Source organism: Neofelis nebulosa, chromosome 9 (assembly GCF_028018385.1).
Source record: "Neofelis nebulosa isolate mNeoNeb1 chromosome 9, mNeoNeb1.pri, whole genome shotgun sequence".
Taxonomy (NCBI): domain Eukaryota; kingdom Metazoa; phylum Chordata; class Mammalia; order Carnivora; family Felidae; genus Neofelis; species Neofelis nebulosa.
The window spans coordinates 107,407,551-107,433,354 of record NC_080790.1 but is presented as its reverse complement, the minus strand read 5'-3'; the positions used below and the strand labels follow the sequence as shown (position 1 = coordinate 107,433,354).

Here is a 25,804-nt window from a genome sequence, read left to right as displayed (position 1 = left end):
GGGCGACCAGTCGGGAGGTTGTGATAACAACGAAAGTGAGTGGCAATAGAAGCTAGTGACATGACAGGATAGAATTGAGAAGTGATTCCAAGGGTTTGGGGCAAGTAGACTACACAGAAGTGCTTTAAAAAAAACACAGAAAATTCTCAAACATGAGGGTACATCAGATCCCCTGGAGGAGTGAAGACACAGATTCTTGGACCCTCCTCCCTCCACCCAGAGTGTCTGACTCTGGAGGTCTGGAGTGGAGCCTGATGATTTGCATTTCTAACATGTTCCCAGGAGATGTTGCCCAGCTCATATGGGGTTCACAATGGCCTAGAAGAACTTGCCTCTGCTTCCTCCCAGATTTTCAGCCGTATCCTTCTACCCTGCTACCTTCGCTAAGGTCTCTTTCCAGTTCCGCAAATTGATCAAGGTCCTCTCTGAATAAGGCAGTTGGCATGTGCTGTTTCTCCTTATCTTCCTTAGGCTTTGGGATCCTTACACCTTTGAGATCTCAGCTCACCTGGGAAGACCTTGGGGAAGACTTCCTGGGCCTCCCAGTCTAGCATAGGACCCTCTGTGAGTCACTGCAATAAGCATCCTGTAATCAGAGCCTCATTTGGGTAATCCTGTCTTTAAGGAACATCTACCATCCTAGACTATGAGCTCCCTGGTGGCAGGGGCTGCCTCACTGTAAGCACAAAAACCATCTCTAATCACCTACTGGAATGCTCGGCACAAGTGAGTACTCAGCAAGTATCTATAAATGAGCAGTTTTACACCCCCCCAAATCCCACGCAAATGTGTGAAATTGGAGAACTTGCAAATTCTTCATAAATGAAAATGAAATTTCATAAAATGAAAATGCAAATCCTAAGGCATTCCTATCTCTCAGTTGTCACCAGATTTGATTTGTAAAGATGAGTTCGACACCCAACCCAAGTTATTGTTGAAGCCTCTTTTGGTACCTGCTATTCAATATCTTGGTTCAGTTTAGTAAGGTTTTTGATTATTTTTTCATTATAGAAGTAAAGCAAAATATTAGTCTTTACCTTGTAACAAAACTCCATAGTTTTGAAGGCAATTTTAAATAACCTGTTCATCTGTCTTTTTTAGTTTGTGTGAAATGCTCATTATTTCCCCTTGTTTTCTCTTGAGCACTATTGGAATTGTTTTTCTTCCATTGAGGATACATTATGAATGTTTCTTTTTCTTTTCTTCTTCCTTTTTTTTTTCATTTAGCATCTCAACTGCTATATTAGAATGCAGAGACCAATACCAAGTTTGGAATTCATAAATAAAATGAGACTTATAGCCAGACATTATTTCTCTAAAGCCTTATCTCTGCAGTACACCCTAGCATTCATACTAGGTCTTTAATTATTTATTTTTTTTGTAAATTTTTATAAAGTTTATGTGGCCTCCAGGATTAAAAAAAATTCTTTAGCCACATCAGAGACATGTATTTGTGTATATTTTTTTCTGATCTTATGGTACTTTGAGTACATTATGAAGTCATTGTTTGATTTTTCTGGAAGGGGAAAACTTTTAATGAATACAAACCATCTGAATTAAGATCATTTTGACTGGTCAAATGCAGATCTTTTAGGTCTTCTGAACCTTTCATTTCAGAACAGTCTTAATGTATTAAACTAAATGTTATTTTATAGAAACTGCTCATTTTATAAAAAATAATAATCATTGGTGGTGCTACTCAGTTACATAGATAAACAGGCAAGGGTAAAGTTTGTTTTATTCATCTCTGGGTTCCCAGAGGTTACTACAGTGCTTTCTACATAGTAGAGGCACAGTAAATAATTATTGAATGATTGCCATTAGCAAAGTTTTATTATTATGCTTTACCCAAGGGCACTATATTTTCTTGTGTGTGTATTTTGTAGGTTTCCATGACATTATGTTCCTTGAAAAGCAAATTTTAAAAGTTGGGAAATAGATGTTTTCGGTAAGCCAGTCTGATGCTTTTCTTTGTGGATATTTTTGTGGCATAATTTAGTATGAGAATCAAAGAGTGAAAGCCTTAAAAATAATTTATAACTTATAATCTTGTTAAGTATTAAAAGTGAGAGTGGTGCTCCCTCCTTGTTTTTATAAAATGATCATTGTTTGTTTGGCCAAAGGGAAATATTTTTACCATTTCTTCCTACGGCCAATCCCTACTCACAATAAAGTAGCTTATGATATGTGTATCTACACAACATATTTTAATAGTGTAAATATATTTTATATGGATACATATACACATATATTTTAATTATTCTATGACTACTTTTTACAGCCTCAAAAACATAAGTCTTGGAGTCCCCAAATCTAGTGTTGGAATCTCACTTCCTTATTATATCAGTTGTCTGTTGCCAAATAATACTGCAAAACAAATTACCTCAAAACCTGATAGGCTAAAACAATAAGTGTTTACTTAGCTCACATATCTGTGTGGGGGGGATGGACAGGGATCAGATGGGCAATTTTTTTCTAGTCTTCTAGGCTCACTCATTCATGTCTGGCAGTTGGGTGACTGTAATAAAAGGGGAGGCTAAAGCATGTGTCTCTAGGTGTGGTCATATGATGGCTGGAAAAAGTAGTACAGGTCTAGCCTCCACATGACATGCTGTCACTTCTAGTGCATTCTGGTGGTCAAGTAAAATCACAAAGCCAGCCAGATTCAAGGGGTTATGGAAGAGATTCTGTTTCTTGATGGCAAAGGGTATAAGTACAAAGAAGGTGGTGAATTGGGGACCATTGATGCAGGCTACCAGAGCTATTCACAAGCCAACTTTGAGCAATTTCCTAAAGCTTCACTTTTCCTTATTGTGACTCCATGGATGATACATTTCTCCAGTGAAATAAACACCCTGCTCACTCACAGCCATGGCACTGAATGAGCCACATGCGTGGTGCCGCTGTGCCATGCTATGATGGAAGTAGCAGTGTCATTGAAAGTTAGCACCAGCTTTTCAGCAACAAGTGCAAGATACATGACAGTACCTTGGCTGCCTGTGTATAGCAAGGTTTAACATGATGCACACAAGTTTTTCAGTAATTATCTATACATGAATAAATGTCCTTCTCTTGTAATTAATAAAGTAGGTGTGTTTTCAGAGCAGCATAGACACATGTCATAAGAAATTGAAGATTGTGGGAATCAAATACAAAACATCTGGGAGCCCATGGAACAGCAGTTGATATTTACCAAGCGTTTGCTGTATGCCAGTCTCTGTTCTAGAAGATCCTTCTATTAGCACATTTGATTTTTGATTTTTAGGCATTAGGCATGATGCACTCCGCCATTTTGTAGATTAGGAAATTCGGGTTCATAGACATTGTCTTGCTCTGCATTACACAGCTAATAAATGACAAGGAGATTTGCCTTCAGGCAGGATTGTCCCAGGCTCAGAGCCCTAGAAACCATTGCCCTGTGCTGCTGTTTCAATTAGGACTTCCATATGTGGTCACTCTTGCTATTCTGGCTGTCTTCCTTTAAGCCGGCTTTCAGGGAAACCAAATCGTGACTTGCATATCATTCCACGGGCATTTCTCATCCCACTCTGGCTTTGTCCTGACACCCACTCTGTACCTAGCTAATGAGACTTTCCTTTGCCATCCATATACCTGCTATTAAGGAATGTAGAATGGTTTTAATGAAAAATAGGTTTTTTTTCTCCAGCTTTACGGAGGTATGGTTGACAAATGTTGAATATATTTACAGGGTACAATATACTGTTTTGATAAACTTATACACTGTGAAATGGTCACTGCAATCAAGCTAATTAACAAATCCATCACCTCACCATTACCTTTTTAAAAATGGTGAACACATGTGAGATCTACTCTTTTAGCAAACTTCAACTATACATTATGATTTACTGTACTCACCATGCTGTACATTAGGTCTCCTATTTGCCTATGACTGAGAGTTTGTACCCTTTGGAATCCTTTTCTTTTACCTCCTTGCCTCTGGTAACCACTACTCTAAAGAAAGAAGGAAATGAAATAAAAAAGGAAAGAAGGGAAGAATAAAAGGAAAGCAAAGGAAGAGAAGAAGGGAGGAAGGGAGAGGAAAAGACAAGAAAGGAAATAAAGCAAGCATTGTGCATTGCTAGATTTTTCTCTCATCCCCAGTTTTTGGTGCATCCGCTTATCCCTCTGCACTTCTCTTTTAGCACACATTATTGATATAAATTATTTAGGTAGTAAGCTAATTTTTCAGTGTTCAGAGAAGATGGTACCCAATTCCTGCAACTCATAAAAGTATTCTCTTTGGTGTTTTTTATTTGTATGGATGTGTACTTGTTCTTTTTTATAGCAAAATGTAAACATATGTGAGAAAAATTCTGATTCAAAGCAGATTTTAAACCAGGTGGCTCTTTTCCTGCTCCTAATTGCTATTCATCAAACTCCTTATGGTTGCTCCCCCAAGCACTTCATAAATGTGTTTTTTGGTCCTATGTTTCCTCATATAAACTTCCATGTTCTGCTGCCTATGTGTTTGGTATATGTTAATGAATATTGACTTTTAAAATAAACATTTTTGCTGCCCTGGAGTTTAGGAAAGACTTTGAAAAAACCAGAGGGGTGATATGGGTCCTGGGATGGGAACAGTAAGCTGCTATGTTTTTTTTTTTTTCATGTTTATTTTTCTTTCTTTCTTTCTTTCTCTTTCTTTCTTTCTTTCTTTCTTTCTTTCTTTCTTTCTTTCTTTCTTTCTTTCTTTCTTTCTTTCTTTCGAGAAGGCATGAGCAGGGGAGGGGCAGAGAGAGGGAGACACAGAACCTGAAACAGGCTCCAGGCTCTGAGCTGTCAGCACAGGTTGGGGGGGGGGGGGGGCTCAAACCTAGAAACCATGAGATTATGACCTGAGCCTAAGTTGGACGCTTAGCCAACTGAGCCACCCAGGCACCCCAGGAACAGTAGGTTTCTGATAACAAGCCAAAGAGGGCAAGGGGTCCTTAAATATTTTACCAATACTCTGTAGTTCTCAAAAAATCACATTTAAAAAACTCTGGTGGTATGGGATCAACAACAAAATTAGACTGGCTTTGATAATAATGCAAAGTCTAAAACTCTGTTACTAAGTCATCAAGATGTATCTAAGTAAGTAACTATCCCCAAATAAAGACGACCACCATGTATCCGCTCTGCCCCAGCATGGTGTTGGGGAGAACTTCAGCTACCACGGCAGACATGTTAGTGCCCCAGTCATGTTCCCTCAGCATCCAGTCTATGCTGCTAGCTTCTTGCTACAAGTACTTGTGACTTTTTGTTTAAGAGATATCTTTGGCCTCTGGAATGTTCTCAGCCATGTGCTGGGCAGGCTGAAAGTGTCAGAAAATTAAAGCCCCTGGAAGCAGCCTTCTACCAATTACAGATGGGTTTTGGTAACACAGGACCCTGAGCCCTCAGCTTTTAGTTGGGACAGATCTGAGATATGTCCTCTCCAGCAGGACTGAGCCTTGTTGCCAGCCACAGTTATCTGTTTAATTAGACACTCTTTTCTGGCTTCCTTCACTATTCTGCCTTGCATTGTCATTCAACTATCATTGCTTCCTGGTATCGCTTTCCCCAGATAAACATCTGGCACCTAAGCCTCTATCTCAGGTGTGTTTTTAGGAGAATCCTGCTGAAAATATCTACCATGATATTCCAAAACTTAGATTACAGAAGCCATCCTAATTACTTTATTAAAATTTTCTTTCTGTTTTTCCCCCCTCTGTCAACCCTTTTCCATTTCTCCTTTCCCCTCTGAATTCTAAGGTTATATAGCCCCATCCTACAAAGCAAAGTTCTTTGGAATAATGTATAAGGAACACCACCAGCTAAGGAATAAAGTATAAAATAAGAGAGTAATAAGTAGAATACAACACTGTGGAATACAATACTGGAATCTTACAGGTCTTGTGGATGGTGCCCTAAAAAACTCATTAAATTTCAAGATAGAAGATGCTTACGAATATAGAATAAAACGATATTCTACGAGTATTTCTTAAATTAGTTTTTAAAGAGATGTACATCATCAGAAAGTAAAACAAACAAAAAACCAAAAAAAACCCCACTTATCTAGATCAACACAAGGTATTTCTCAGAAAGCAGAAGAGCCCCAAATTTACTTCCAGTGTTTTGAATTAAAAATGACAGACAAAGGCATAAATCTGGAAAAACGTCCTTAAAATTCTTCGCCTGATAGAGCGGGCAGCCTACGTGGACTGTTGGAGGAAAGGAAGTAGCTATTACTGACCAGGCATGTGCTGAATTGTTTGGGGCTGTATCGCATGTCAAGGTTTGACAGAACTGACATAAAAAATATACCTCACATTGTGCTGGAATTGTAGGAACAACTCTTGTTCATTAGAGAGGTGAAGTTTTTCAAAAAAGCCACCTGCTGCAGCCAGATCACCATCCCACAGGGTGAGAAGGGTTCCCAGTCAAACCCAGTTCACTAATGGCTTTGGAAACACAGTGCCAAGAGGGATTTGATGCCAGAATGAACTTTGCTACACACGTTTGCAGAAGTTGGCCATTCTTTTCTTTCTAATATGTTTTATGTCCCATCTAAAATATAATCATAGGTAAGGTTTTGTGGGGAACTTTATTTACAAAGTACATAATGTACCAGTTATCAATTGATTTGTAACATGCCACCCCAAGCTTGATATTGTAAAACAGCACTATCTTTTGCTACTGTTCTCTATTCTGGTTCTGTGGGTCAAGTAGGCCAGCTAAGGAGTGATCACTGAGGTCTGGAAACCTGGTGCTTCTGCACTTGGGTCTCTGTCTCCTCTCTCCATGTGGTCTTTTCAGCACAGTGGATTCAGGATGGCTGGGGCTTCTCACCTGGTGCCTCATTGCTCCAAAGAGGCATGTCTCGAGAGAGTACCAAGTAACAGCTATGTTGCCCTTTAAGACCTAGGCTTCTGTAAGTTAGCAAGAAACCACTAAGGTAGCTTGTGTTTAAAAAAGGGACAGATTCCACCTCTTGGTGGGGGGATTGCCAAAGAATTTGCAGGCTTTTTTTTAAACCACTATATTTAATAATGATTTCTTTTCATCATTACAGCACCTTAATCCATATTTGTAAGTCGAGCTGCATCTGTCCCAATAGCTCACTCAGTCATAGATGAAAAAAAATGGTGGCTTAATATGTCAAAATTGTAATATAGCAACACTGTTGCTAATTTTTATATGCTGTCCAGCTGTTCTTTTAAACATATTTATCCAGAAGGATGGGCTAAGTGAGAGAACTGGAGATTCAGAAAAACGATGGTGACGAGAATATGGAGAAAGGGGAACCCTTTTGCACTACTGTTGGGAATGCAAACTGGTGCAGCCACTTTGGAAAACAGTATGGAGGTTCCTCAAAAAATTAAAGATAGAACTACCCTATGACCCACCAATTGCACTACTAGGTATTTATCCAAAGGTTATAGGAGTGCTAATTTGAAGGGGAAGATGCACCCCAGCAGTGATATCGACAATCGCTAAAGTATGGAAAGAGCCTAATGTCCACTGACTGACGAATGGAAAAGAAGTTGTGGTGTATATATATACAATGGAATATTACTTGGCCAGCAAAAGAATGAAATCTTCTTATTTGCAACAACGTGGATGGAATTAGAGTGTATTATGCTAAGCAAAATAAGTCAGTCAGAGAAAGATAAATATCATATGATCTCAAGCATATGTAGAATTTAAGAAACAAAACAGATGAACATAGGGGGAGGAAAGGAAACATAAGATAAAACCAGAGAGGGCAGCAAACCATAAGAGACTCTTAAATACAGAGAACAAACTGAGGGTTGCTGGAGGGGTATTGGATGAGGGATGGGCTAAATGGGTGATGGGCACTAAGGAGGGCACTTGGGATGAGCACTGGGTATTGTATGTAAGTGATGAATCACTAAATTCTACTCCTGAAGCTGTTATTACACTACATGTAAACTAACTTGGAATTAAATAAAATTTTTAAAAATTTTTAAAAAAGAAAATGTTGACTTCTAAATCAAGAAGAAATATGCACTATTGCTTTTTTTTCTTTGAATTTAACTGACCCTGCCAGTGACTGCTATAAACATAACATTATGCCAGGTGGCTGTGATTAATACAGCTAGGTATAGGAGGCCTTAGAATTATGTACAGAACTCAGTCCTGGCTCTCTCAGGAGCTCATAATCCCTAAAGAGCATGCATGTGTGTATGCATGTGTGTGTGTGTGTGTGTGTGCAATTTATTACCTCTGCTATTACAGAGGTAGCAATAATGAAATATCACTGAAGGACATGTATTTAGTTTTGATGTTCTACAGAAGTGTCAGCTAACAGTTTCCAATATTCTCCCACATCCATACTATCAATACTCCATCCAAAGGAAACTATAAACCACAGGCTTTGTATGGAGTAGAGAGGGCATTGATCACATCAGGCAATAATGACCTGGTTGATATTTTTTCTATACTATAAACTATGATTTCTGTGTGACAAATATCACCCGGATGTTTGTTGAATGAATGAGACTTTATGTAGTATCATTGGACAAAACCTGACATCCACAGGTTTAGGGACTGGAGATTTTCCTGAACTATCTTGAGGTAGAGGTGTTGAAGGAGATCAAGAACATTCATTTCCTGTCATTTATTTTATGAAAAATGTAATCAATGCTAAGAGACCATTATAATAGCTTTCCATGTTATTTTGTGCTCATGAATACATAAACATCAGCATCCCAACCTATTTACAGAATTACTTACTCACACAGGCTGTGTTCATTTGTTTGGATCTTTCCTGTAATTATTAAGCGATTTTACTGTCTTGAGTTTACACATGGACATAGGATTGCTGGGTGTAGCAAAATGCTGTCAGTATTCCACCCATATCCCTCATAGCCATCACTGTGCTCCAGCCCAGCCACGATCTGCAGTGCGTGCCTGAATGCTGCTCCTTTTATTTTTTCTTGAGACTCTAAAGTCTGCTCTGCTAGAGCATGTGGCAGCCCATGTGCCATAGAATGTTTATAACCATGAAACAATCCTCAAACAATGACTTCTGTGAATCAGTGTATAAATGTCTTGGCTTCCTCTGCCTTGGACATGAAAACTTGGACACATGTTCTAATCTGCCAGAGTTCTGATATGACCTCACTGAGGGTATACAGACCTGCATTTCTTTTCTTTTTTTTAAGTTAATTATTTATTTTGAGAGGGAGAGAGAGAGAGAGAGCAAGTGGGGAGGGAAAGAGAAAGAGGGAGAGCTATCAGAGTGGAGCTCAGTTTGGGGCTCGAACTCATGAACTATGAGATCATGACCTGAGCCACAACCAAGAGTTGGACGTGCAACCAGCTGAGCTACCCAGGCACCCCTAGAGCTGCATTTCTTAATGCCATACTTTCATTGGCTTTCTTTCCCTTTATGTCTCACTTTTCCACTGCTGTGCTAGGATTTTCTGAGGTTACCTTCCAAAAAGAATTCCTAGCTCACATCCTTGTCACAAATGCTACTTCTGAGGAAACCCAAACTAAGGGACAGTGACTGTAGTGCTGGGTATTTTCCAGGTGGTTATGTGGACTTTTCACTTGGGAAGAATTTTTTTCTTTTTTTAAAAATGTTTGTTTATTTTTGAGAGGGAGAAATAGAGATACAGAGTGCATGGGGGGTGGGGGGGGGCAGAGAGAGAGAGGGAGACACAGAATCCGAAGCAAGCTCCAGGCTCTCAGCTGTCAGCACAGAGCCCAACATGGGGCTCAAACCCATGAACCATGAGTTCATGACCTGAGGTGAAGTCAGATGCTTAACCAACTGAACCACCCAGACATCCCTCACTTGGGAAGAATTTCTAAATAATTTTCAAAGAATGAAATGTTAAATGAAAGTTTTTGATAATATTGGATACTGATACGGTAAAGATACAGACAGAGTTTTAGGCACTTTTCTTGTGAAATGCTGCATGTAAACAGATGTTTTACAAGCAATTAGAAAACACCAGCTATTCACAGGAGTGGAAGTCATGGAAGTTGATAGGTGACATTGAAAAGAAGGGACATTTCAGGCGTTCTCTGTAATGAATGAATAATTCAGAACTGCAACATAAATTTTCTTGGTTAGATGAATGGCATATTCTGAAAAGCCGTGTTTTTTTATTTCAAGTTCCAGATTTTCAAAGGAGGGACTAATATTCTGAGTTACATTGGTGCATTTTAGACCAATATTCTGGAATCATCTTTGATAAGCCCTTGAGATGATTTTGTTGAGTTGTGATGATCCCAGTGTTTTATGAAGTCATCTTTTCATTGGAAAGTTTCAAATATTTTACCAAGTAACACTTGCTTTTATAAAATCCATACCATTCTTGAAGTTGGCCTCCATGATACTAACCCACCATTTGTTTGTATAACTTTTTATTAGGCACCTATGGAGTCAGGAACTGACTTGAAAAAACAGTTATGTGGCATTTATTGTGGGCTGGGCACAGGTCTGAGAAATTTACCATGTACTAATACTTTTATCATGTATTATTTGAATTTTCTTTTATTTGAGAAAGAGTGAGCATGAGGAGAGGCAAAGGCAGAGAGAGAGAGAGAGAGAGAGAGAGACAGAGACAGAGACAGAGAGACAGAGAGACGGAGAGACAGAGAGGAAGGGAGAGAGAGAAACCCAAGCAGGTTCCACACTCAGTGAGGAGCCTGACACAGGGCTCAATCCCATGATCCGGGGACCATGACCTGATCTGAAATCAAGAGGTGGATACTCAACTGACTGAGTCACTCAGCCAGCCCAATACATTTATCATGTATTTCCTCATTTAATCCTCAGAAGCTCATTTAAGAAAAAATTTCACCTATTTTAGAAACAAGGCTCAGGAAGGTAGAGTAACATGCCTAAGGTATGTGCATATGATTTGGGCTAGGGTTTGAACCCTGCTAGTCTTTAGAGTCCATACTCTTGGCATATGTGAGGCTCCACCTGTGGTTGTTCTCTAGGAATTATTAGTTAACTGGAAAGCAGTACGAGCAAACAAATGCTAACAGGATTGAGCAGTGCAATAGAATGTTCAGGAAGTGCTAGAAAGCAGAATATGAAAGGCTTGACTTTGCCTGGGGGATTTGAAAGCTCCACAGAGGACAGCACCCTTGACCTGAATTGGAAAGGGCATAGCTCATCGGACAAGCTGTTGTTTCCAGGGAACAAAATATTTTAGAATATTTCTAAAATCTGTATGATGCTACAAGCACTTCTACCCACTTTTGTAATCTATTTAAGAGTAATTAAAAGTTTATTATTTTAAAAGAGATTCACCCTTTAGGTTTGTCTAAGTAAATATTTTGCTGTCTGTTAAGTGATCCTACTTGGAAGTGTAAATATCTGCTGATGTGTTTACATGTGTCTCTCCAACATCAGAAAGATTCTTAACCCATTTTTTTCCAGCTCTTGACACTACGTATTAATTCTCTGGGAAACATGGAGTGATGATTGACCTCTACAGAATAGATTTTTAATACAAGATAACATGTGGCTTTAATTTTGTGTCGCCGCTCATTTGTCTAGCTTGTAAGAGTTCACTCATGTACTGAGTATGCAATGTTTGCATTCCTGCCCAGCTCCTGTGGCATAGCAGAACAATCCTGAAGGCCAGAGTGGGCAATTTTCTTTATTTTGAGAGAGAGAGAGAGAAGAGAGAGAAGAGAGAGGAGAGAGAAGGGGAGGGGAAGAGTGGGAGGGAGAGAGAATCTGAAGCTGACAGCACAGAGCCTAACGTGTGTCTTGTTCTCACAAAGTGGGAGATCATGAGCTAAGCCGAAATCAAGAATCAGACACTTAACCAACTGAACTACCCAGACGCACTGGAGTAGGAAATTTCCAATTGTTTTAAAGCTTTCTAGGAATGATAGGTTATGATTTCACCAGACTTTGAAAAGACATTTCTTTCTCCTGACTCAGAAGATTGTTTTTGCTGTAGATTATTTACTTCAAAGTTTGGCTAGTGACTTTGTTTATGAAATTTTGGCTAGTGACTTAACCCATGAAATTTTGAAGCTACAAAGTAACTATTACTAATCAGATCTTCTGTCAAAGCATCTGCTAATGTCCTCTATAAAAACAACCATTTTAAAATATCAGAGCCAGATTTTATCTTATTTTTCAATTTACTTCTGTGGTCTTCCTGAAGTTTCTCAAAGGTTTACCTGGTTTTCAAGACTGACACACAATATGATATCAAACTGATATATGCCACAAGGTTAACATGGTTATTTCACAGTACTGAAACAGAAGATCTAAACAGATGTACGGTTTATTTCTTTCCATGTTAACATCTGAGCCAGCGGGCAGTTTAACTCTACTCTGTGTGGTTTTCCTGATATCCTGGTTTCGTTATCTTGTTCTAGCATATGTATGCCAGAGTGTTCACGTGGCTGAACATGGGCCGGGACACCATGTCCTGATTCCAACTGTGGGAAGGTAGAATGTGGAGGGGAAGTGGTTTCCTTTTAAAGACATGATGTAGAATGTCATTACATCATTGATGCTCACCTCTCATTGGCCAGAACTTAGATGACCATGCTTCATTGAAAGGGAAAATGGGGAACATAGTCTCTATCTCAGTGCCCAGGAATCTAACCAACACTTAAAGGTTCCATGACTAAGGGTAATTTTTCTTATATTGTTCCCCGAATCTTTTTTCTGTCATTTCTCTTGTGGAATTCCTTGGTCATAAATTTGACCTCTGTGGCCTTTGCAGAGTACTCAAAATGGAAAGAGGAGGCAGAAGCAGGAGTTGTTAGTGTCTGCACCAGTGTCTCTTGTCACTGTGCTAGCTTTGCTTATCTTAATTTTAAAGCATCTAAGTAGTGTTTTTTTGGAGCATTACCTGATGGTGGTCCTAACCATTCCATTTTAATTTTAATATTTGTTGTTCTTCATTATTTGAGTTAATATGTTTTCTTTGTCATTTCTTCATTCTTGAAAGATGTATAAATGTACCTTTTAGGTATCATTGTACAGGGATTACGTAGTTCTATGAATTAAATAAAGTATATACACATACAAAACAACAGTTCACTACTACTCTACTACTTGGGGCATATTAAAGTTGATGCTGTTTTGAGTTTTGGTGTGCTCTGAAGACAGATGTCCCCAAATATAATCTCTCAGAGAGAGCTTGCTGCTTCAGGGTTTCTAGAAGACTCCCTAAAGGAGGGACTGGGGAGATTGCTCAGAAAGGAAAATGAACCACAACCATAATACTGTGTTATGGCCAGCTAGTCATGGACACCTAATCAGTTGACTAGCCAGATATGCCTAAGACACAGCGCTGGGTGCAAAATCGAGGACAAGCTGCCAACCTTGAACAGCCCCAATTTTTTCACAGTCTAGTGTCAAGTAAGAATGCAGGATTCAAGGGATGATCTAACTCATTACTATTACTCAACCAGTTAGCTTTGGGAGATCCTAAATGACAACATTTAAGTCTGTATTCCTGCATTTATATCCAGTATTCTATAAAAGGAAACGTTTGGGGAAGCTGTTTTACATGCATCCCCATTAACCTTCGCCTCTTCCAGACAAGACTTCTAAAATGTTTACTTGCTTTTCTACCAAATTCGTTTGGAAATGGTTGAAAGCCTTTCAACCAGAGCTGCTAGGTCCTTTGAGTGCAGTCAGTATTTTGTCCCATCAGCCTAAAATAGAGACTTGTTTTTATCTGCCACATTTACAGCCGCTGTTTCCTTTTCACCCCTGCATGAAGGCAACTGGAACATTTCTTCCTGTCGGCTGTCAGAAATGTCAGTGACCCAGGCTACTTTCTGAAGCTACCATGTTTTGTCCCATGTGCAACAATAGCACCACTAATGACAATGGCATCTTCCTCTGCTAGATTTACAATGAGACTATTCAGCATTGTTCCGTTATTAAAATCATCATTTGGTATGAGCTGTAGTTCACTTAGAGAGTCCACATGTTGCAATACTCAGAGCTGTGCCCCAGCACATTCTTAAATGAGGGTTAGATCTCTTTAACCCCACACTGGCCCACCACAGTGCAAGTTCATGAAGATCCTGCTTTATGAAATCTCCTACATAACAGAAATGCACATTAAAATAAGTATTACTTAAATATTTGTAAAGGAGCTGTGTTTCTGCTTTCCCTCTTGTCATTAAATGCTGACATATTTTGTACTTGCAAATAGGAAAATAGGCAGGTAACAAGCAGGTCTTCAGGAATAATTCTTTCCTGAGGAAAAATTCACTTAGTCAAAGATCTCTCTCCCCTTCCTCTGGTAAAAAATGTAGGATACAACTATGGGACCCTAAAATGAGTGGATACAATGGTACTGAGTCAGTAATAGTAGCTATTACTTATTAATTGCTTATCATGTGCTGGGCCTTATAGCACGTTACACTGTATTAACTCAATTAATGATTGCTATAATGTAGCAACTATAGGGGCAGATATTTCTTTCATTTTCATTTTTAGATGGGAAGCTGGAACACATTTTACAGTTAAACAGTAAAACTTGTACCAGGCCTCACAGCTATAGTTATAAAGTTGAGATTTGAACAGTCTGATTCTAGAAACTATGTGCTTAATTATTGGAACAAGGACCTGGTTTTTCCAAATGTTGCATATAAATGTTCCAGAAGCTGCAATGTATAGCCATAGAAGAGTCATGCTGTATTAACATAGAGTGTTGTGGGGCGCCTGGGTGGCGCAGTCGGTTAAGTGTCCGACTTCAGCCAGGTCACGATCTCACGGTCCGTGAGTTCGAGCCCCGCGTCGGGCTCTGGGCTGATGGCTCGGAGCCTGGAGCCTGTTTCCGATTCTGTGTCTCCCTCTCTCTCTGCCCCTCCCCCATTCATGCTCTGTCTCTCTCTGTCCCAAAAATAAATTTAAAAAAACGTTGAAAAAAAAATTTAAAAAAACAAAAAAAAAAACATAGAGTGTTGCTTAGAAGGCTCTCCAAAGTTACTTTAGCTTACTGGATTGGATTCTATGTCCTCTTTCTGCTAGTTCAGCTACATCCAGTGCTCATACCTCATATCCAGTGGCCAGCTCTCAGTTCTGTAATCCTGAGGAACATATGTCAGTCTATGGAGCTTTCTTGTTTCTGCAGAAAAGACTAGTTCAGAGTTTCTATTTTCTTGATAACATTCAGGGTTTCCTGCAAAGTCAGCAGAGTGTTCTGCAAGTCTATTTTGAGGACATTCATTGGCGCATAGCAGATTCTGAAAGACAATTTCTGGGCACTTTGATAGCATTTGTTATTGGTTGAGTTGAAGGAATATAATCTAGGTCCTTTGCTGTGTCATATGGATGGATGAAAGATGGAATGAACTATTAAGGAGAGAAGTAGGAAGTAAGATGTCATAAAGTATGTTTTCTGTATGTTGTGTGTTTAATATTAATTAGATGCTTCTTGAATATATGAGGTTGAACCCTATGAAATAGACATTTTTGTAGTTTAAAAACAGTTGACTAGCAGAAATTTCATCTATATACACGCAAAGATGTACACAGACTCACATGTACATATATATCTAAATGTATTTATGCTGCCAACTCAGTAGGTAAAACAAATAGACAAAGCTCAAAATTACCCAGTGGAATTTTACTTAGCTTCTAGGCGATTTTAAAATCTTGCGTAACTGAAATTAAAAGGTGGTTCTAAGAACCCACTCTTAGGTTTCTATAATAAAGGAATGTTTCCAACACAGACATGTTTTTGGAGTATTGTGCCCAACGTCATGTTCTCAAAGCATAATTTACACCTCAAAGAATGAGACTCAATCCATGTGAATTTCTTTTTCCTTATTAAAATCAGTAGAAACGTGTTACCCGAAGCTGACATTTTGAGTTGTTTTCACACTAGCCCGTTGAAGGCGAAACCTCTTCCTTTGTCAGGTTGATGCCTTTCAGAGGGGTTTCTGGTTGGGGGGAAGTCTGTGCCGCACTGATATGTGTGGGTTTTCATGCTCCAGCCTCTTGACAGAAATTACTGAGGTGTGGTGTCCATGTGCAACAAACCATTCCATCTTCTGTTATTATGCACCTGTCTGAAAGAAGGGCTGTGAAATATTTTGGTGGCAAACAAAGGGCTTGCTGATAAAGTGGTAAATTTTAGTGTTTCCCCCCTTTCTTTCTGTTTATTAAATAAATAAAGCAAAGTCCTCACAGAAGGTGGGACTCACCTTCCATTTGGGAAGAAATTTGAAGAGGTGTTTGTGTATGGGAAAAATTGGCAGTTCTCAGAAAGATACTCTGTAAACTTTCACGTTTCCCTCGTGGGGCTTGATATCACTGCATGGCTATAGAATTCTGGAATATAAAGTAACACATGTGAAGGCAACACAGGTAAGACAGTTGACCCAAGAATGAACAAAAACATGGTTTGGGGACTCATGTCTCCTATTTAACCACCAACCTTGCTGGGCATTTGTCTTCTCATCTGTGAGACAAGATGATTCAAAACCACAAACTGGACAGTGAGGTTTGGTGCTGGGTTTCTGTTCTTGGCCCAAGAGTCACTGGCAGCTAAACTGCAGAAGAACACACAAAACATTTGACCTTGGTTCCATCTTTCATAATGCCCTGTGCTGCCCTTGGTGTTTCAATGAACATGATTCTACTGACTTGCTGTCACTAGGGCTCTCACTCTGGGCTGCTTTCCAGGATTGGGTATGGATTTATGCTGATTCATCAACACTTGCTTTCCCAGATGACTCCTCTCCCAGTTTCCACTGTAGAATTGAGCAAATCAGCTGAAGTCAATGAGAATTGATTTGTTCTTTGTAAACAGGCTAACGTGGAGAAACGTAAATAGACTCCAAAATAGATAGAACTTAAGTGTGATGTAGAGTAGCAAGAGAATCTTGTAAATATGTAGATCATATGTTAGTTATTTCTTGTGGCATATCAATAACCAAAATTTACTGAACATTGTTTTTAAGTACTTTCTATGTATCATCTCATTTAAACTTTATTGCCCTCTATAGTATGGTAACTATGGCAGTCCTGAGATGTGAAAATAGAGACTATGAGGGACTAAATTTTTTGTTTAAAGTCACATACAACTACTCAATGGCAAAGCCCAAGACTTGACCTGATCAGATTCCAGAGACAATGCTTATAACATTGTCCCTATCTTTGGCTAACAGCACTCTCTATTCTTCTGAATATGCATCACCTGCCTTCTTAGGTAAGAACTCTCAACTCAAGAGTGAGAGTCTGGGGTTCTAATCCTAAGATATCAATCCCAAGTTAAAGGAAGTATTTGTGTCCAACTTTCCCATTATAAAATGGGAAAATAACACACACAATTAGAATTATATTTGCCTATGTTGCAAATTTCTTATCAGGCTGAAATATTTATGCACCTGCTTTGAAATGTATAGAACTGTGGCACAGATGCCTAGAAAAAAGCACTAAAATTGCATACACTTCTTCCATAGTATAGGATCATTGCTGGAAAAAATCTTCCCGGTGAAGGACTATCAAGGAAATGTGAAAAGAAGTGATTTGTGACACTTCTAGGCTGATGTGGTTCAGAAATGATCTGTTCTCCTCGCCATCTTTTTTCTTTTTTTTTTTTTTTTCTTTTCCACCCCTGACTGAGTGGAGGAAATTCCAGCCATGGGTTGAAGGTGGTGGAGTCAAAGATGTAAGTAGCCTGGGTTCCTGAATGATCACCTGGAGCCACATCTACATTGTATTGTAACATGAGTAAGGAATAATCTTGCAATGATTTGATGCACTGAGAGTCTATCTGTCATAGCAGCTGGAGTTACTTAGCCTAACTACTGCTAAAAGCAAAGTACGGAAGTGTTGTTGCTTCAATCAAGGTCCAAAGTAAAGAAGTGAAGATTCTATTAATGTCCAGCCTTTAAATTGCTGAGCAAGTCATTGAATTTAGCAAGGCCTTGTGTTACTCTTCAATAAAGAAAATATGGGGCGCCTGGGTGGCTCAGTCGGTTAAGCGGCCGACTTCAGCTCAGGTCACGATCTCGCGGTCCGTGAGTTTGAGCCCCGCGTCAGGCTCTGAGCTGATGGCTCAGAGCCTGGAGCCTGCTTCTGATTCTGTGTCTCCCTCTCTCTCTGCCCCTCCCGCGTTCATGCTCTGTCTCTCTCTGTCTCAAAAATAAATAAAACGTTAAAAAAAATTTTTTTTTTAAAAAGAAAATATTTATTTCATGGCCTCAGAGCGATGTTTCTCAAATGGGAACAGTTTTGCCCTACTCCCTGCTGGGAGCATTTGGCAATGTCTCGAGACATTTTTGGTTGTCACAATTTGAGGGTGGGTGCCACTGGCATCTAGTGGGTAGAGGCCAAGGATAGTGCTCAATATCCTACAATGCATGTGACAGCTCCTTACAACAAAAGAAAAATCATCTGGCCCAAAATGTCAGTGGTGCTAACATTGAGAAACTCTGCCTTAGAAGCATATCTGGAGCCACAGATACCAACACAGTGCTATTGTGACGTGTTGTGCATAAGAACTGATAGTGATCCTGTCCAGCCCTAATCTGTTGGGGTCCGTTCACAAGGTATATCATTCAGTCTTAACAAGACTCTTTCAGTCCTAAGTAGTAGGTTGTGGTGGAATAAACATTGGGTGGAGTAGAAAACTTTATCTATAAAGCTACATCTTTCTTGTTAATAGCTGTTATGAGTTTGGGAAGATTAACAAATCTCCTTAAGATTCACTTCTTTTATCTATAAAAGAGAATAATATCACAAGTTTGCTACAACCTACCTACCTCATAGGTTTATAAGCTTTAAATGGAATGACACGCACTAAAACATTTGTTATAATCTCCAGCCTATAATAAGCATTCAGTATAAATACTATTTTCCTTCCCAAGATTTCATAAATGGGACAAAAATAACTTAACAAGATCTGAAATCATACAGTGGAATAAATCAGAAATAATTTACTGAGTGACATAATGTGCTCACCCATATATTTATATGTTGTCAGTTTATAGGTTGAATAAATAACTTGTTTCAAAAAAAAAAAAGCTAAACTAAAGTTAATATTCAACCCCAGCTCCTACAGTTCCAGTTTTAATTCCAGTTCCTTCACAACAAAGAACTGCTAATCCCTCTGCCAGTGACTTAGGGAAATGTGACTATCCTGATACAGGTCCAAGTTCTTTCTTCTTTGGTCATTCTGGTTGTGTGTGGATGTTGTTTCTTTTGCTCTGCTTTCACATGCTAAGCTATGTTCCACACCTACCTCTGACCTATGCTTTTCTACATGTGACTTCTCATGTCCTTGTATCAAGGTTGATACACCATTGCAAAACATTCTCATGTGCTCTTTGCAATAGCTCAACATCCAGACATGGAGTGACAGAGTCTTCACCAACTTTCCTATGACCATAGCTATTTCTGTACCAAATGGTATCAGCACAGATTAATGCAATGCTAAGCCTTAACGAATGGGAGTGTGCCCATCAATGCTTGCACTATAAATGTCTTTTCTTTTGCCTAGAAGATGCTGTATTTGCTCCACTGCTGTGATGTAAGTTTTCCAAATAGCCTTGGAAGTTGACAGAAAAGGGATATCTTTTATACCAGTGGTTCTAAATAAATACCTTTTTTAATGTGGGACCAGTAGCACAACATAACACAGGAGAAATATATAGGTTTGGGTTTGTAAGCTGTTGGTGCTAGAGGTGGCCAGCTGAGGTCTTCTATTAGCCAGGCTTCACCCAGTTGTGCCAAGAGGCAGACTCATTATACACATTCTTGACACTTTGACTTGTTGGGGAACTCTGTTCTAGACCGAACATTAAAAAAATTAACACAAAGTTCTACCTAGTTTTTCTTTCTACCTTCAATCTCCTACATAGTTTCCATTAAAGCTTTGTCTTCTATTCTTATTTTCTGGGTTATTTATCAATTGTCACCTTATCTGTAGGAGCTCAATTCAAGATTCACAATTATCCCTCTTGGCTACACTGAGTGTCTTTTTATGCACATGAACAGATCTTTTCCTGATCAGTTCTTTTTCTCCTGTCTTGGTAATTGCTTGGTGTCCCTGCAATGTCATTCTTCAAACACTATACACATGATAGTTATTCTTCTGCTTCAGGAATGAATATTGAGTTCTGTGCAATTAATGCCATTGCAGGGCCCTTCCTAACATCTCTAATACATTCAGAACATCTCAGAAGAAAAGCACTACAATAATTTATGTGACTTAAGAACTAATTTCTGCCATGACTTTTCAAATGACATTTTTAAATTAAGAAGTTATTAATCAACAAAGAAAGCATTCCAGGAGATCAAGTGGTTGCTTTTACTCATGCCAGCCATGGAGAACTGGGTTCTGGCCCTGCTTCCAGGAGACCTGTTGATAGCCTGGAGGGATCTGGAAGGGTGAGGTAAGGGTGGTAGAACAGCAGGAGCTGCTGGGAACATTTGGAGCCTTTAGCCTGGAGAAAAGAAGTCCAGGGGGAGGCAGGAAGCTGTTTTTAGCTCCAGAGTTAATAAAACTGATCTTGAATTCTCCAGCTGACCAAACTAAGACTAGACAGTACAAGAAAAAGGAGTCACAGTCAGAAATTCCAACAACACATTTGAGGGATTGCTTAGTAGTGTGAACAACTGGGTATTATCCTTCCAGAAGTTTTTCTATGTAGACCTAAACCTATGTCTATATACATACATGCATATATACATATTTTATATCATGCCTATCAGCATTTTAAAATGGGATTGTGGCCTGTATATTTTTCTTAAACTTGGCCTCCATATTATAAAAACATCTTAAGAACTGGGAATACCTCACAATGAAACAGCTGCATCATGACTAGTGAGTTTGCCATGAGTGCAAGTAACTAAAATAGTGTGGGCAAGTATGTCTCCATATTTAATATGCATGCAGATGCCCTGGGAGTCTTGTTAAAATGCAGAATATTATTCATTGGGTCTGGAGTGGAATATGAGATTCTGCATTTCTAACAAGCTCCCAGGTGATGCTAGTCCTAGGACCACACCTTGAGAAGCAAGAGTCTGAGCATCTCCAGGGACCCTTAGAAGAGATGCCTGTCTTGGGTTGGAATAAAATCCTTCTAAGTTCCCTTATAACTTGAACGATTTATTTTCTCTTTATGACATATACATTTATGGAGAAGGATGTTGTATATACAAGTGTCTTCATTTACAGTCATACCATTACTCACCAGTTTGTTCTTTTCTTCTTTTTCTCTGTTCATTAGTACAGTCTGTAACACTATTAGATTAACTGTGATTAATAACATTCTGAGCAAACATTGTAGTCCTTAACTTCCACTGGTTCCTTGTATCTTTATTTTGAAAAATATGTATCTATAAATTTTAAGATCATTTCTGTGTGTCTAAGTTCCCACAGTAATAGAAGCATTATATTTATTTCTTTTAGTTTTTATTTTTTTTTTGGAATGTTTCAAATACTATATTTATTTTTTATTTTACATCCAAGTTAGTTAGCATATGATGCAAAAATGATTTCAGGACTAGGTTCCTTAAAGCCCCTTACCCATTTAGCCCATCCCCCTCCCACAACCCCCTCCAGCAACCCTTTGTTTGTTCTCCATATTTAAGTCTCTTATGTTTTGTCCCCCACCCTGTTTTTATATTACATTTGCTTCCCTTCCCTTGTGTTCAAATGTTTTTGGTATCTTAAATTCCTCATATGAGTTAAGTAATATGATATTTGTCTTTCTCTGACAGATTAATTTCGCTTAGCATAATACCCTCCAGTTCCATCCATGTAGTTGCAAATTGCAAGATTTCATTCTTTTTGATTGCTGAGTAATAATACTCCATTATATATGTATATACACCACATCTTCTTTATCCATTCATCCATCGAAGGACATTTGGGCTCTTTCCATACTTTGGCTATTGTTGATAGTGCTGCTATAAACATTGGGGTGCATGTGCCCCTTCAAAACAGCACACTTGCATCCCTTGGATAAATACCCAGTAGTGCAATTGCTGGGTCATAGGGTAGTTCTATTTTTAGTTTTTTGAGGAACTACCATACTGTTTTCCAGAGTGGCTGCACCAGCTTGCATTTCCACCAGCAATGCAAAACAGATCCTCTTTCTCCACATCCTCACTAACATCTGTTGTGGCCTGAGTTGTTAATGGTAGCCATGCTGACAGGTGTGAGGTGGTATCTCATTGTGGTTTTGATTTGTATTTCCCTAATGAGGAGTGATGTTGAGCATTTTTTCATGTGTTGGTGGGCCATCTGGATGTCTTCTTTAGAGAAATGTCTTTTCATGTCTTTTGCCCATTTCTTCACTGGATTATTTTTTGGGGGGTGTTGAGTTTGGTAAGTTCTTTATAGATTTTGGATACTAACCCTTTATCTGATATGTCGTTTGCAAATATGTTCTCCCATTCCATCAGTTGCCTTTTAGTTTTGCTGATTGTTTCCTTCGCTGTGAAGAAACTTTTTATTTTGATGAAGTCCCAATAGTTCATTTTTGCTTTTGTTTCCGTTGCCTCCTGAGACGTGTTGAGTAAGAAGTTGCTGCAGCCAGAGTCACAGAGGTTTTTGCCTGATTTCTCCTTGAGGATTTTGATGGCTTTCTGTCTTATGTTTAGGTCTTTAATCCATTTTGAGTTTATTTTTGTGTATGGTGTAAGAAAGTGGTCCAGGTTCATTTTTCTGCATGTTGCTGTTGAGTTTTCCCAGCACCACTTGCTGAAGAGACTGTCTTTATTCCATTGGATATTCTTTCCTGATTTGTCAAAGATTAGCTGTCCATACATTTGTGGGTCCATTTCTGGGTTCTCTATTCTGTTCCATTGATCTGAGTGTCTGTTTTTGTGCCAGTACCATACTGTCTTGATGATTACAGCTTTGTAATACAGCTTCAAGTCCAGGATTGTGATGCATCCTGCTTTGGTTTTCTTTTTCTATTGCTTTGGCTATTCAGGGTCTTTTCTGGTTCCATACAAATTTTAGGATTCTTTGTTCTAGCTCTGTGAAGAATGCTGGTGTCATTTTGATAGGAATTGCATTGAATATGTAGATTGCTTTGGGTAGTATTGACATTTTAACAATGTTTAATCTTCAAATCCAGGAGCATGGAATATTTTTCCATTTTTTGTGTGTGTCTTCAATTTCTTTCATAAGCTTTCTATAGTTTTCAGTGTATAGATTTTTCACCTCTTTGGTTATGTTTATTCCTAGGTATTTTATGGTTTTTGGTACAGTTATAAATGGGATCAATTCCTTGATTTCTCTTTCTGTTGCTTCACTATTGGTGTATAGGAATGCAACCAATTTCTGTGCATTGATTTTATATCCTGAAACTTGCTGAATTCACGGATCAGTTCTAACAGTTTTTTTTTTAATTTTTTTTCAACGTTTTTTATTTATTTTTGGGACAGAGAGAGACAGAGCATGAACGGGGGAGGGGCAGAGAGAGAGGGAGACACAGAATCGGAAGCAGGCTCCAGGCTCCGAGCCATCAGCCCAGAGCCTGACGCGGGGCTCGAACTCACGGACCGCGAGATCGTGACCTGGCTGAAGTCGGACGCTTAACCGACTGCGCCACCCAGGCGCCCCAGTTCTAACAGTTTTTTGCTAAAATCTTTTGGGTTTTCCATATAGAGTATCATGTCATCTACAAAGACTGAAAGTTTGACCTCCTTCTGTCCGATTTGGATGTCTTTTATTCTTTTGTATTATCTAATTGCTGAGGCTAAAACTTCCAATACTATGATGAATAACAGTGGTGAGAGTGGACACATCTGTCATGTTTCTGACCTTAGGGGGAATGTTTTTTCCCATTGAGGATATTAGCAGTGGGTCTTTCATATATGGCTTATATGATCTTGAGGTATGCTCCTTCTATCCCTACTTTCTTGAGGATTTTTATCCATAAAGGATGCTGTATTTTGTCAAATGTTTTCTCTGCATCTATTGAGAGGATCATGTGATTCTTGTCCTTTCTTTTATTTATGTGATGTATCACATTGATTGTTTTGTGGATATTGAACCAGGTATAAATCCCACTTGGTTGTGGTGAATAATTCTTTTAATGTATTGTTGGATCCACTTGGCTGGTATCTTGTTGAGGATTTTTGCATCCATGTTCATCAGGGAAATTTGTCTATAGTTCTCCTTTTTAGTAGGGTCTTTGGTTTTGGAATCAAGGTAATGCTAGCTTCATAGAATGAGTTTGGAAGTTTTCCTTCCATTTCTATTTTTTGAAACAGCTTCAAGAGAATAGGTTGTAACTCTTCTTTAAATGTTTGGTAGACTTCCCCTAGAAAGCCATCTGTCTCTGGACTTAGCTTTTGGGAGATTTTTGATTACTACTTCAACTACCTTACTGGTTATAGGTCTGTTCAAATTTTCTATTTCTTCCTCTTTCAGTTTTGGTAGTTTATATGTTTTTAGGAATTTGTCCATTTCTTCCAGATTACTCATTTTATTGGCATATAATCGCTCATAATATTCTCATATTATTGTTTGTATTTCTGCTGTGTTTGTTGTGATCTCTCCTTCATTCTTGATTTCATATATTTGGGTCCTTACCTTTTCTTTTTGATCAAACTGGCTAGGGGTTTATCAATTTTGTTAATTCTTTCAAGGAACCGGCTTCTGGTTTCTTTGATGTGTTCTACTGTTTTTTGGTTTTTTTTGTTTTTTGTTTTTTTTTGGTTTCCATAGCATTGATTTCTGCTCTAATATTTATTATTTCCTGTCTTCTGCTTGTTTGGTGTTTTATTCATTGTTCTTTTTCCAGCTATTTATGATGTAGGGTTAGGCTGTGTATCTGAGACCTTTCTTCCTTCTTTAGGAAGGCCTGGATTGCTATATACTTCCCTCTTATGATTGCCTTTGCTGCATCCCAGAGGTTGTGGTGTTATCATTGCATTGGCTTCCATGTACCTTTTAATTTCCTCTTTAATTTCTTGGTTATCCCATTCATTCTTCAGTAAGATGTTCTTTAGTCTCCAAGTATTTGTTATCTTTCCAAATTTTTTTTTCTTGTGGTTGATTTCGAGTTTCATAGCATTGTGCTATGAAAATATGCATGGTATGATCTTGATCTTTTTGTACTTGTTGAGAGCTGATTTGTCTCACAGTATGTGATCTATTCTGGAGAATGTTCCATGTGCACCGGAGAAGAATGTGTATTCCACTGCTTTAAGATGAAATGTTTTGAATATATCTGTTAAGTCCCTCTGGTCCAGTGTGTCATTCAAAGTCATTGTTTCCTTGTTGATTTTCTGTTTAGATTATCTGTCCGTTGCTCTAAGTGGGTTGTTGAAGTCCCCTACTATTGTGGTATTATTATCAGTGAGTTTCTTTATATTTATGATTAATCAATTTATATATTTGGGTGCTATCACATTTGGAGCAGAAATGCTTACAATTGTTAGGTCTTCTTGGTGGATAGACCCCTTATGATATAATGCACTTCTTCATTTCTTGTTACACTCTTTAAAGTCTAGATTGTCTGATATAAGTATGGCTACTCTGGGTTTCTTTTGTTGACCATTAGCATGATAGATGGTTCTCCATCCCCTTACTTTCAATCTGAAGGTGTCTTTAGATCTAAAGTGGGTCTCTTGTAAACAGCATATAGATGGATCTTGTTTTCGTATCCCTTCTGTTACCCTATGTCTTTTGATTGGAGAAGTTAATCCATTCACGTTTGGAGTGTGTACTGAAAGATATGAATTTATTGCCATTATGTTGCCTATAGAGTTGGATTTTCTGGTGGTGTTCTTTGGTCCTTTCTAGTCTTTGTTGATTTTGGGTTTTTTTTTTTTTTCCAGCTTTTCTCCTTTCAGAGAGTCTCCCTT

At 38.6% G+C, this 25,804-nt stretch overlaps 1 protein-coding gene and 1 long non-coding RNA gene across 4 annotated transcripts in view; one reads left to right on the top strand and one right to left on the bottom strand.

Moving 5' to 3' along the window:
* The window catches only part of LOC131485431 (uncharacterized), a 91,420-nt gene extending 76,266 nt beyond the window's left edge, over positions 1 to 15,154 (bottom strand). The window contains exon 1 of the long non-coding RNA XR_009248841.1: positions 15,017 to 15,154. This is a non-coding gene — a long non-coding RNA (uncharacterized LOC131485431). The remainder of the gene's footprint in view (positions 1 to 15,016) is intronic.
* PLCB1 (phospholipase C beta 1) overlaps positions 1 to 25,804 on the top strand; it is a 706,541-nt gene that overhangs the window by 178,174 nt on the left and 502,563 nt on the right. The gene's annotated exons all lie outside the window — the stretch shown is intronic.